Source organism: Ursus maritimus, unplaced genomic scaffold (genome assembly GCF_017311325.1).
Source record: "Ursus maritimus isolate PB19 unplaced genomic scaffold, ASM1731132v1 scaffold_32, whole genome shotgun sequence".
NCBI lineage: Eukaryota > Metazoa > Chordata > Mammalia > Carnivora > Ursidae > Ursus > Ursus maritimus.
The window spans coordinates 24826650-24840711 of NW_024425786.1; the positions used below are offsets into that span (position 1 = coordinate 24826650).

The window sequence follows — 14062 nt, forward strand, 5'->3', positions numbered from 1 at the left end:
GCTCCCCCGTGTCTTCCACAGGTCTGGGGCTCTCCTCGGACCCCGGCTGTGAGCACGTCCCGGAAGTCAAACGCGGCACGGGTACCAGCACCCCGTCTCACCCACCACCACCACCAGCCAGAGCACGCCTCATCGCCTCGTCTCACCCTCATCTCAGGGATCACCAGCCCTCCTGACTCCATCAAGACAATCCAGGGCCCGGCCTGCTTGGCCCCCAAGTCCACGCCGCAAAAAGATCAAGGCGGAGAACCCAGGGGGGCCGCCTGTCCTCGTAGTCCCCTACCCCATCCTGGCCTCAGGCAGACTGCCAAGGAGGGCAAGACATACGGTGGGGTCTTGGCGGGAGGGGTCCACGTGGGCTTGAGCCAGAGGCTCGCATCAAGGGCTGCCCTAGGAGCCCAGCAGCTGGGGTGGGAAAGAGGGACCGAGGGGCTGAGGGTGGGTGCCAGGTCCGGAGGAGCGGGGTTCTTCCTGACGCTCCCACCCACAGCCCCTTCGCAGGTGGGCTGGGGCTGTCCTCCCACGCTGATGCAGGGCTGCTGGGGCCCACCTCACCAGAGCCTGGAGCCAGGGAGTCCGTCTTCCTCCCTTCAAGCAGTGTTCTCAACCCTCAAGTTAGAATCCTCTGGGGAGCGCTCAGAAAATGCCAGGCCCAGGACCGACTCTCCAGAAATTTGATTTAATTTGTGGTGGGGGTGGGGACATGCAGAGGGCCAGTCAGCCCTCTTTAAAAGCCCCCAGATGCTTCTGCAGCGGCCAGGAGGAGAACGTCTTACTTCTGAGTGTTACGGGCTGTGGCCCCAGGCACACCTCCTCTCCCGGGATTGCCAGGCCTCTCTCCCCTGGGAAGTGTAAAGCGCCCTGCGGCTGTGAATGCCCCCGCCCCCCGTGGAAGAGCCTTTGCCTCTCTCCAGATTGGAGGGTGTCCAGGCTGGGAGCCCGCCTGGCTTTCCCAGGGGCCTGTGCTCCGGCCCTCACGAGAAAGCTGTGTGTCGGTGTGAGGTCGGTGTGTTATGGAGGTCTCTCCGCGCTCTCCGGGCGGAGGGCCGGGGTCTTCCCAGGTGCGAATGTGCCTCTTGCCTCACAGGTGTAAGGTGTGCCCGCGACCTTTTTCACCAAGTCTGAGATGCAGATTCACTCCAAGTCACACACCGAGGCCAAGCCCCACAAGTGCCCGCACTGCTCCAAGTCCTTCGCCAACGCCTCCTACCTGGCCCAGCACCTGCGTATCCACCTGGGCGCCAAGCCCTACCACTGCTCCTACTGTGATAAGTCCTTCCGACAGCTCTCCCACCTCCAGCAGCACACCAGGTGAGTGGCCTGCTGGTGCTGCCCCGCAGCCGGTCTCAGCTCGGCACCTGCGCCGGTGCGTGGACCTGGTAGGGAGGGCAAACGACCTTCTCCAGGGGCCCGCTGCCTGACGGTCAAGACCAAACTCCTTTCCTTGGCATTTGAGGCCTTTAGATATGACCTTATAGACCTCACTGGCCTCTGCTGTCACTACTGTGTCACCCTTCCCACCCTTCTCATCTGCCGTGTTCTTACCGAACAGCCTCCGCCCTCTTTATGCTGTGTCTCTGGCCCTCCTGGCCATCTCTCCATTCAGCTCCAGGGAAGTCCTCCTGGGACCCCAACAGGCCCCTTGCATCCTCAGCCAGAGCAGTGGCAGGCTGTCTTGTCTGTGCCGCCTCTCCTTGTCCACCCACGAAGATACTGGGGGCTCTGGAAGGCAAGGGCTTGGTCCCCTCCATCCCAGATCCCCATCGTGTGGCACGTAATATAGGCATCTGGGCATCTGTGGCGAAGTAGAACTCTCTTTATAGGGCATACGATTCATCCATTTAACAAATATTACAGAGCCTCTGCTCTAAGATAGGCACGATTCTAGGTGCTGGGAACACAGCCATGAACAAAACAGACAAAAATCCCTGCCCTCAGAGGCATACGGTCTAGTGGATGTGCGAAGAGAGATTCGGGAGTATCAGTGCTTTAAGGAAAGACAGGTTTTTACAGGGGAGTGCAGACATCAGAGGGCTGACTCGCCACTGGCCAAATAAAAATACCATAGGTATTTAAAGAAACAAACCGAAGGTTACCCAGATTGCAGTTTATCCCCTCAGAGGGGGAGCCAGCCCCCGCCCGCCCCCAGCCGAGGTCGTCGTGCCTGAGAGTGTCGCCGTGAGCTGGCCAGTGCCAGCTTTGTGAAAGTCAGGTAACGTGGTTTCCGGCGTGAAGCTTGTAACGTGCAGGAAGCGATCAAGTTTTCTCTCTCTGGGGACTGATGCGACAGAGAGACCCTTAGTTTTTGCTTTTAGGTTTTTTCTTGATTGTTACTACTGTTGTGGTTTTCTCCGGTATGTCCATCGTCTTGTAGGCTTTATCGGAGGCGCAGAATGCCTTGTTTGTCTAGTTCTCAGCCTCGGAGGCATCATGCGTCACGCCGGACAGTGAGACAGCAGTGGCAGAGTGCCTGCAGGACAAGGCCTCTGTCCTCTCGCTCTCCTGTGCCTCCCGAGGCGTGAGGCTGGACCACAGCCAGTTTGTTCCAGCAGTTTTCTGATGCATGTCACTACTTTGATTTTTTTTTTTTTTTTTAAGTTTGGCCAGTTTTTCTGGACACGGGCCTGAGGTGGTGATTAATAACTGAAGTCTTGCTGGTTGTTTGGTTGTTAGGATCAGAGCGATGCTGCTGGGGCTTGTGACCTGACCTCTGTCAGGAGACTTTGCAGAACCCCTGGGTCATCATCTTAATCTCTATGTGTGAAAACATTTCTTAGGATATTATCTAAGATCAGAAAACTCGAACCATGCAGGTCAGCCTTGTCGGACGGTGCCTCTCCAGCCGGTCATGGTAAGGGTCCCTTCCTTTTGCAGAACCCCCTGGTTGTTAGTGTTTCGGCCCCGGCAGGAGTAACTTTTTCTGTCACCTTAAAGGCTGGGCTTCCACGAGCCGGATTCAGTGCAGGTTCCCAGGGAGGCCACATGCCCACATGGGAAGGGACGGTCCGTGTGTTACACTCTCAGGCTTGTCATGCCTAATTAAATGACATTTGTCTTTATTTTTTTAAAGATTTTATTTATTTATTCGACAGAGATAGATACACACAGAGAGGGAAACACAGCTGGGGGAGTGGGAGAGGAAGAAGCAGGCTCCTAGCAGAGGAGCCTGATGTGGGGCTCGATCCCATAACGCCGGATCACGCCCTGAGCCGAAGGCAGACGCTTAACGCGGCCACCCAGGCGCCCGATATTTGTCTTTAAATGTGACATTTCTGGCATGGTCATGGTTACAAATTTGATTTACCCAATTAAACCTGTTGGGAAGGAGGACAGATTTCTACTGACCCTATTTACCAAACGAACGCCATGAAAAGAACATGATCCCGGGAAGGCACAGTGAATATCTGTCGGCAATTGTTCTGAGCAGTTTTATAGGTGGGGCCAGTCACAGGTTGTTTTCAATAAAACTATTATTTTATTATTTTTAAAGATGTATTTATTTATTTTAGAGAGAGAGAGAGTGGGGGGGAGGCGGGGCAGGGAGGGGCGAGGAGAGAGAGAGAATCCTCAAGCAGACAAGCAGACTCCGGCTGACGCCGAAGCCGACGTGGGTCCGATCCCACAGCCCTGAGATCATGACCTGAGCCGAAATCAAGAGTCGGATTCAACCGACTGAGCCACCCAGGAGCCCCAATAGAGATATTATTTTAAAATTTCCTTGATAATTCATAAGTTTATATCTGTGTTAAATCTTTATAGTTTCCTTCCTCCCCAGAATTCTTTTTTGTTTTCTTTTGTATTAATTTTTATTTTTTATCACTCTACAATGCACATATATTAAAGTAAGAAAAATCAGAATTACTGTATATCCACTCTGCACAGTACTTAAGTATGATTTCATATAGCTTATGTTTTATTCATCCAAAGGCCTAGCGCTGCCCTTCTCTCTATTCCCCACTCTGCTGGCCTATTGCATTCTTAAAAGTTTGATTCATCAGACATTCCTTATAAAATAGCATGATATACTCCATTAATACCTTTTTTTTTAAATGATTTTTTATTATATTATGTTAGCTACCATACAGTACATCCCCGGTTTCTGATGTAAAGTCGAGGATTCATTAGCGTTTATAAAACCCAGTGCACCATGCAATACGGCACCTCCTTACTACCCATCACCGGCTCATCCCATTCCCCCACCCTCCCCTCTGACGCCCTCAGTTTGTTTCTCATAGTCCATAGTCTCTCATGCTTCATTCCCCTTCTGATTACCCCCTTTCTTTATCCCTTTCTTCCCCTACCGATCATCCTAATTCTTATGTTCCATAGATGAGAGAAATTATTTGATAGTTGTCTTTCTCTGCTTGACTTATTTCACTTAGCATTATCTCCTCCAGTGGTCCATGTTGCTGCAAATGTTGAGAATTCGTTTCTTCTGATAGCTGAGTAATATTCTATTGTATACATGGACCACAACTTCTTAATCCAGTCATCTGTTGAAGGGCATTCTCGGCTCCTCCTTCCACAATTTAGCTATTGTGGACAATGCTATGAACATTTCCCTCAGAATTCTGAAGGGTTAGTTGGAAAGGTACCATTTAAGGAATATCTGATTCCCGGTTCAAATATAGCCTCCTAAATTGAGGATTGAGGTATAGATCAAAGAAGAAAAGGGTCTTCTCATATGCCCTTTAGGAATAGAAATGAACCCCACTTAAGTCACTTCGTTGGTTTTGAGGTCATAACACCTGTTATGCTGATCGTGGATAGTTAGTCTGCTTTGCCAAGTTGTCTGCTTCTGGACGGCGGACTTTCTCGATCCTGCCTCGGCCTCAGGCAGTGTCTGTCAAGGTGATGTTGTCATGAAGGCTGCGCCCCTTCATTCGTTCCGGGAGCCTAGAGAGCGCCAGCGTGCGTGCTGCACACTCTGGCGAGGCCACAGTCTCTTGATGCCGCCGGAAGACCCACTCTGACCTCAAGCAGAGGCCTTTAGGCAGGTGGAACGGGAACTGTTGATGAGCCTGAATGACCGGTCCATTTATTGTAACAATAAGCATTGATTGTAACAATCAACAATGTCAGAATGGAAGAGAATGGAGTCTTCTGTTAAGGTAGAATGCATGATCAATTTTTCAGATTAAGAACATATTTTAGGCAGCAAGGGCATTGACCCATCTTCGGCTCTTTATCTCATAAAGCATGTGTTAGGACTGTCACTCATTGATAAGTGTAGTAAATGTAGAAAAAACTTTTAAAGAACATTTCTTTTGATTTTTATTGTACATGAAAATAAATTACTGTTTTTTTGTCTCCATTTAAAAAAGTGCACCAGTTGGGACACCTGGGTGGCTCAGTCGGAGAAGCGCTGCCTCTCGGCTCAGGTCATGATCCCAGGGTCCTGGGATCGAGTCCCACGGGATCCTTGCTCAGCCGGAGTCTGCTTCTCCCTCTACCTGCTGCTCCCTGCTTGGTGCTCTCTCTCTCTGACAAATCTTTAAAAGAAAAACTGCACAAATATATATATATGTATATATGTGTATATACATATGTATATATATGTATATATGTATATATATTTTATATTATATAGCATATATAATTTATATGATATGCTATGTATTTGTATAAATTAAATATTATATATAAGATAAATATGTAATACATTTTCTATATATATATATGTACACCTAAAACATACAATTAATAATACAGGGGAGATTGACTGAGTGTCTCCTCTCTTTTTTTTTTTTTTTTAAGAGAAGGAGGGTGGGAAGGGGGCAGAGGGAGAGGAAGAGAGAGAACCTCCCAAACAGACTCCACGCCCAGCATGGAGCCTTGCACGGGCTCAGTCTCACAGCCTTGACCAAGATCATGACCTGTGTCTCAAAATCAAGCAGTTGGACACTCAACGGACAACTGAGTGAGCTACCCAGGCGCTCCTGAGTGTCTCTTCTTTGGATCTGCCAGCGTCTACACTTGATCTTCGTAGGACAGCTCTCACTCTAGTGTTTGCTAATTAGAAATATAGAAAATACAAAGATTCCATCATTCGAGCACCCCTCTATACAAAGCTGGAAATCTTTGGTGTTGCCTGGTGACCATCTAGAAAGTCCGAGACGCATTAAAAGATACTTTGAAAACTTTATTATTCTGATGTGGGGCCTGGATTTGAGAAGGCTATAGGGCACAAAGTGGACAGCCTAGGCAAGGTCTGAGCATCGGTCTAGTAGAAAATAAACACAGTAGCAGGTAGTGATAAGTATGAAGAATCCTAGTTTTGGGGCTCCTAGGTGGCTCATTCGGTTAGCCGCCTGCCTTTCAGCTCAGGTCATGATCCCAGGGTCCGAATCGAGTCCTGCCTTGGGCTTCCCTTTACTTCCGCAGAGAGCCTGCTTCTCCCTTCTAGCCCTCCCCTGCTTGTGCTCTCTCTCTCATGAATAAAAAAATCTTTTTTTTTAATATTTTATTTATTTATTCGACAGAGATAGAGGACAGCCAGCGAGAGAGGGAACACACAAGCAGGGGGAGTGGGAGAGAAGAAGCAGGCTCCCAGCCGAGGAGCCTGATTGGGCTCGATCCCACAACGCCAGGATCACGCCCTCCCTTGAGCCAAGGCAGACGCTTAACCACTGTGCCACCCAGGCGCCCATGAATAAATAAAATCTTAAGAAAAAGAATCCTAGTTTTTTCAGAAGTAAACTTTTGTTTTAAAATAATAATCAAGACCATGACCAAAAACAGCAACACAAAATTAACAGGCCCATGAAGGAGGGTATTTTGCTGATGTTTGATCCAGGGATTGTTCTCATTCCTGAGGACACGATTTTTTTTCTCTTGAGTGCTTTGAGTGCATAAATGGTGGGAAACCAAACAAGCAACGTAAGAGGTCCTATTAACATTAGAGACAAATTATGAGTCAGTAGACAGTGGCACATCTATAATTAAAGCAATGCGTCCTAACCCAGTGACAAAGAGGTAAGGTGTCCCACATGCCCACAAGTCCTTCAGAACTGCGTAGAGACAAGCAAACAAAAAAGCCAAAACGTAAAGAAGCAACCAGATTCGAGGTTCCTTGGTTTCCTCCTGCTCCACGGAGACCCTCCCTGCGTTTTTGCTCCTCCCTAGAGAACCACTGTGCGGGCATCTAATCAAATCCATCATCCCAGGGTGATCGCCAGGAAACGACGAATAAAAGAAGGTCACGCCCAGGGCTGAGCCAGCCCTGGTCACGTAACAGAGATGGACTTAGAAACATAGAAACAGGTTGAGCAAGATTACTCTGGTTGTTGAGAAAGATGGGCCTGGGAGCATTTTGGGGGTAATGGTGTTCAGAGGAGCTGTGAGCATTCTGGGGGACCTCCTTCCGTGAAAGGACACAGCAAGTAAAGAAAAGCAGGGATGAGCTAAGTGTCCTAGAGGTCCGGAGTTCAGGGTTGGGCTCGGTGACTCATAAATACCACGTGTATTTCAAAAAGGAGTCAGCAGAACTCCCGGTAGTGAGGCTGAGGTCAAGTGCAACCCAGCACGTGTCGCACATAGGACAGCAGTTAGCCCAGACCTGCAGTGTCACGGTCTCGGTGTCGCGAGCGGGTTAGGGCAGAGGACAAGGCCTCGTGTGGCTGGGTTTGCTGTATGTTTATTCAGGTCGCAAACTGTTTCTCGCTTGTTTTTCTTCTCTCGGCTCTGTGACGTTCGTACGTAGGGACCGATGCCGGCGCCGGGCAGGTGTCCTTTGGTTCTCAAGTCTGATGGCAGTCGCGGTACAAACTTCCTAACCACCACCCGTCCTTGTCAAAGGCCCTAGGGCGCTTGGCTCCTGCGGAGGGTGGCTCCATACCAGGCTGGCGCCGAGTAGGCCCCACACCGGTGATCTCTTGTGTTTCTAAAAAGAGACAGTGAGTCTGAAAATGCCCTGGGACGGGGTCATCTCAGGGAAGGCTAACTGTCCTGAACTGCCCTCGATCCTGCCCTCGTGTGACTCATAGCACAGCGCCCGAGGTCAGTCACTATAGGGTGCCCCTTTATTACCTGCGAAATTAAAAGAACAAATATCTTGAACTAACGGTTGATCTTCAATGATCTCTGTAACATTGAATAAATTCTTTGTCGATTTTCACAAATTGTTTATCTTAAATAGAACCGTAGTGTATTAAAAACTATCACTATGAAAATATTTTAGAAAACCACCTTTGAATAAGTCACTGAATCCCTACAGTCCTTCCAATCCTTATTATTATCCCTAGCTTTGGCTGGAAACTGGGCTCAGGGAGGCAGGAGTCACTTGTCCAAGGTCACTCAGCTAAGAGGAGGTGGAAATGAGGTTCGAGCCCAGACCCCCCAGGAGCCTGCGCCTCGGAGAGAGGAAGGGGCTGTGGCTGTCAGGGCTGCGGAGAAGCTCGGCTGCGGGGGAGCCCTGACACTGCAGGGCGAGTCCTGGGACCCCAGGGTGGGGCTGGCAGTCCAGGGGCCCCGATTTCAGCCTCGGCGCTCCCGGTGCTGCCTGGGACCCGCCGTGAGCTCCCCTTTACGCACTTGTGGGAGCCAGGGCTGGGTGCTCCCTACTGGAGAAGATGTTCTGCAAAAGATAGGACTCTGATGTGGAATTGAGGGCTTGGTCCTGACGTGCAGTTCAGGATTGAAGAGCTTTTGGGGGCTGTTTTCCAGGAGAGCATGCTGTAGCCTGGGCTCCCCATCTACCTGTCTGGATCTCTCCCCAGGGAAGTCCTTCTCGAGCCAGCCCAGTGCTGGGGGCACACAAAGGCCGATCGGTCAGGAGGCAGTGCTGTGGCTCCAGAGGAGCCTCCCACTGTGACCTGGGAGGCAGGGGTGTGGAAACTTCCATGAAAGATTAGAAGACATAGGGGAGGTGGGGAGGGCCATCTGGGTCGGCGTTGAAGGGTCCGTAGCCCTCCCTAGAGACGGACAGCAGCATGAGCAAAGACTTCCGGGAGGCTTCCTGGGGGCTGTGTCTGCATGTGCGCTCTAGGGAGTGTGGAAGGATGCTGGGGAGAGCAGGGTGGTGGTGGTGGGGCTTTAGGAAACCAAGGCCTTGAATGCCTGGGCACAGGGTTTGGACTCTGTCCTGAAAAAGTGACTGGACCATGGTGCAGCACAGGGCAGGGCCATGACAGGTCAAATCCCGCACTACTGCTGTGACAGAGGCCAGGGGAGGGGAGAGGCTGAGGCTGGGAGTCCAGGGGAGGCCAGGCAGCCATGACACTTGACTGGACGAGGCCGGAGGGTGCGTTCCATTCAAGAGTGCTTGGCTGGTCCCTGAGGAAGGACCAAAGTCTGAGTGGTGCTCGGTCAGTCAGTCAACAGATACTTGTGCAGTGTGGATGGCGTTGGTTATCTTGACTATACTACTGTTGACAGTGACTGACCTCACAGAGAGAGAACTCTCTTTCCTTCATTCAGCATGACTCTCTATTGTGCCTGGCCTACTCTTTAAGGCTGAGCCCGCGCCAGGCCCTGGGGTGATGCGGGTGAAGGAGACCAGGAGCACTGCTTCGGGAGTCAGCCCAGGAAACAGTGACCAGATGGGGACAAAAATCCTCGCTATCTTGGGGTGGAAGGTGGACTGCAGGGGCCAGGCCGGGTCTGGGGGTCAGGAAAGGCTGCCCAATCAAGGGCTTTATGCTGGAGAACAGGAGTGTGGGTTTTGCCAGGTGTTAGCTGCCTGGAAGAGGGATGGCCTGGGTGGAGAGAGCTTGGATCTAGTGGAACCAGAGGAAGCCAGCGGGATGGAGGCTGAGGTCAGGGGAGAGGCCCAGTGGGCGGTGAGTGACTCTGAGTGGGTATTGGGGGAGCTAAAAACAAAACAATGCATGTCCTGGGGTCCCTTATCTCCCTGCCAATCCCTAGGATCCTAGCTGAATGAATTCCCCAGCCCTGGAGGGGAATGAGGATGGGATGAAATGGAGGGTTGTGGCATCAGGTGGAGTCAGTCCAGATGGGCGTTAAGGTCCTCTCTGTAGAGACAGGATGCGTAGCTGGGATGGTGTCCCCAAACATGTGACACCCCGAACGCAGGTAGAATATGGGTTCTCAACACCAGGCCAGCCCAGCTCCACTTGGCAAGTCTCGGTGCAGCCTGTGGGTGGGCCCATTGGCTTGCACTCTGAGCCCGGCCCTGTGCTGCCTCGGGTCCCCGGTCCGTAAACAGGAGGCTGGCCTCCCTGCCGAGGGTGCATGGGCACAGGTGGGCGTGGCAGAATCATCAGTCAGACAAGGTTCCTGATGAGAAATGAATCTCCGACCAGGATGGAGGGTGCAGAGGAGCGGGGAGGGGGAAGCCAGAGCACATGAAGGGCGCTGAACGACACCCTAAGGAATCTGACTCCATCTGTGTTCGTAGCAGGCAGCCAATGACTTAGCGATGGCAGGGAGATTTTATTCCAGCCGTCCGGCACGGGCCTGCTGCGACAGGGACTCCAGTGGATTTGACCAGTGTGTGACAGACAGAACAGCCCAGTCAGCCAGGTGACCTGGGGCATTAGGGAAGAAACCTGCACCGAGCTGCCAGGGCCGGGTTTCTCCGTCCACCTGATGTTCGGTGGCAAAGGAGGCCAGCAAGGTTCGCCAGCCAGCTTCCGCTGTGCACCTGTTTGCCAGAGAGCATCTGCAGAAAATCGGTGACGGAGACAAGTGCAGGCTGATGGCGGGAGGGCTCAGGTGGAGACAGGGCTCCCGGTGTGTGTGGGACAACTCGCTCTGGGCCCACCCTACGCCTCCTCACCTGGTCTGTCAGTGACTAAGCCACTCGAGCAGCACCACGGACTGAACAGGAAACACAGCCATCTGCCCTGAAGTCGCCACTCTGAGTCATCCTCCCGGGAGGCGCCCTGACCTCACCCTGTTTAAAATCCTCAACACACACACACACACACACACACACACACCCTGGGGCATTCCTGCTCCCTCCGCCTTAATTTATCTTTCTCTTCTCCTCATAGCACTATATTACATTCTAAGCGTGGATTTTACTTATTCTTATTAGTTTCATGTTTGTTGCTTCCTGTTCCCAGAGGCAGTGGTTTTTGTCTGTTTTGTTCATTCCAAGTACCGAGTGTGGTGCTCTGCACACGGTGCCCCGTGGAATAAATAGTTTCCCTGAGCGCCGACTTTGTGCCAACATCTTGGCTGAAGCCCCTTAGCATGCATGTGGTCGAACGTAATCTGCACAAAGTGAAGGGAGGGTATTTTTATGCCCATTTTGCAGATGAGCAAACTGAGGCTCAGGAATTTTTTTCCCCAAGGTCACGAGCTGGTAGGTGTTGGAGCCAGGATGAGAACCCAGGAAGTGGAGGGGACAGAGGCTGAACCTGCAGGGCCTCCCTGTCCTGCATTCCTCTCAGTGGCTGGGGTGACTTCAGGTCGCCATCACAGACATGTTCCTGATGTGGGGACAGGGCAGGAGACAGAAACTGGGGGCAGTCAGGAGAGAAGCTTGGTTCTGAGGGAAAGAGGCAGGGTGGACAGGTGGAGTCTCCTTGCAAACGTGTGGATTCGTGTTCTTTTTTCAACGGTGGTCTGCAGGTGGGTTTTGAAGAAGAAAGGGGGCAGAGTGCAGCCAGAGCAAGCTGCTGCTGTTCAGCTGGAGGGTTGGCCGTGTGTCTGGTGGGTGCTCTGGGGCGTGGGTTCAGCAGGGACCGTGAGTGAGCAGGAAGGCTCTTGGTCATCGGACTGGTCAGACTGGGAGACAGAGAAGGAAGGAGAAGCAGCAGCTCCGCCTAGTGCTCTGGGGGAGTGTGGGGAGCGGGCCGGGAGGCTTGGGAGCCGGATAGTATGGTGCAGGCCATCCAAGGCCTTGGGGGCTGGAGCTGGCCAGGGGTGTCAGGGACTCTGCCTCACTGAGCTGCCATTGCAGAATCCACACAGGCGACAGACCCGTACAAGTGCCCACACATCCTGTGCTGGGTAGCGCTTTTCACTCAGCTCTCCAACCTCCAGGTGAGTGCCTCCTGCCTGCCTCTTGCCTGCCCTGGTGCAGGCTTGCCCGCCCTGCGAGAGGGACGGCTAGAGGGGTGGGGCTGGGGACATCTTTCACCAGGCTCTCCTGACCCCTGCTGTGCTCCCCACAGTCTCACCAGCCGCACAGACAAGCAAGGACAAGCCCTACAAGTGTCCTAATCCGCTACCGGCTCTACTCGCACCCGCTCCCTGCAGATCCATCCACCTGTCGGCCCACGCCATCAAGCACGCCAAGGCCTACTGCTGCAGCATGTGCGGCGGGCCTACACCTCGGTGTGAGTGCCTGGGGCCCTGCGGAGCTTTTCCTCCCCGGGCTCTCAGCCTGGCCTCAGCCTCATCAGATGCCTGTATTGAGTCTCCCCACTCTCCAGACAAGGAGACTGAGGCCCAGAGGGAAGTGACTCCAGCAAGATCACGACGAGTGGCCCAAGCCAGGCGCTTCGGATTCCCAGTTCTGTCTTGGCTGCCCTGGGCCAAGCTCCCAGCCTCCCGGCGGCCTTTAGCCTGGCTTTCCCAGGCGCGGGTTTCTCCCAGGCCCTCGAACACTCAAGGCAGTGCCCCCGCCCCCTTTCCAGAGCCAGGAGGCAGAGCCGGCCTCTGCACTGGGGAAGCTGCAACCCCATCTTGGCCACAAGGAGCACAGTGACTCGGCCCAGAGCTGGCTCACCTCGGAAAGGCCTCGGAACAGTAGGGGGAAAGGTCATCTCATCCATCCCCCTGTCCTGGGTGGGAATTTCCCCAAGCAGAGCCTTTCAGCACCCACAAGAGGGGGCCTGGCAAAGTCACTTGGGTGTATGTGTTCAGTGAGTGGAATATCCTGGTTAACAGAGCCCTGCGGTAAACCTGGCCACAGATCTCTGAGCCTCAATCTCTTATCTGTAAACGGGCGCGCTTAACAGTTCTTACCCTCGCAGGGCTGCTGACTGGCACAGTCAGTGCCTAACAGACGCCCGCTAACACCGTTATTTATTCACTGGTGTTTACTGAACCCTGTGCCAGGCGCTTGGCCATTAGGATTTAATCCGCAGATACATTCTTTGCCCCGGGAGGCTGGATTCTACGGCTAGAGACAGATATTAAACAAGTAACCACCGAATAAACATGGAATGTGGTAGTTGTTCTGAGTGAGGTTAGTCAGCCTCAGCGTGTGGTAACATGTGGGCGGGGGGGCCTTTCGCTGGGGGGCTGAAGACCTGCCTTGTAGGACACACATCCTCAGGCTCTCCCCACTCACAGGTACCAGCACCCCGTCCACACCCACCACCACCAGCCAGAGCCGCCTCATCGCCTCGTCCCCCACCCTCATCTCAGGGATCACCAGCCCCCCCCTCCTGGACTCCATCAAGACAATCCAGGGCCACGGCCTGCTTGGCCCCCCCAAGTCCGAGCGCGGCCGCAAAAAGATCAAGGCGGAGAACCCAGGGGGGCCGCCTGTCCTCGTAGTCCCCTACCCCATCCTGGCCTCAGGCGAGACTGCCAAGGAGGGCAAGACATACAGGTGGGGGTCTTGGCGGGAGGGGGTCCACGTGGGCTTGAGCCAGAGGCTCGCATCAAGGGCTGCCCTAGGAGCCCAGCAGCTGGGGTGGGAAAGAGGGACCGCAGGGGCTGAGGGTGGGTGCCAGGTCCGGAGGAGCGGGGTTCTCCTGACAAGCCCCACCCACAGCCCCTTCGCAGGTGGGCTGGGGCTGTCCTCCCACGCTGATGCAGGGCTGCTGGGGGCCCACCTCACCAGAGCCTGGAGCCAGGGGAGTCCGTTCGTCCTCCCTTCAAGCAGTGTTCTCAACCCTCAAGTTAGAATCCTCTGGGGAGCGCTCAGAAAATGCCAGGCCCAGGACCGTACCTCCAGAAATTCTGATTTAATTTGTTGGGGTGGGGGTGGGGGGACATGCAGAGGGCCAGTCAGCCCTCTTTAAAAGCCCCCAGATGCTTCTGACATGCGGCCAGGAGGAGAACGTCTTACTCTGAGTGTTACGGGCTGTGGCCCCAGGCACACCTCCCCTCCCCGGGATTGCCAGGCCTCTCTCCCCTGGGAAGTGTAAAGCGCTCCCCTGCGGCTGTGAATGCCCCCCCCCCCCCCCCCCCCCCCCCC

The 14062-nt window shown here is 53.4% G+C and overlaps 1 protein-coding gene across 2 annotated transcripts in view; it reads left to right on the forward strand.

Moving 5' to 3' along the window:
- Positions 1-14062, forward strand: part of ZNF362 (zinc finger protein 362) — a 54401-nt gene that overhangs the window by 22790 nt on the left and 17549 nt on the right. The window lies entirely within an intron of this gene.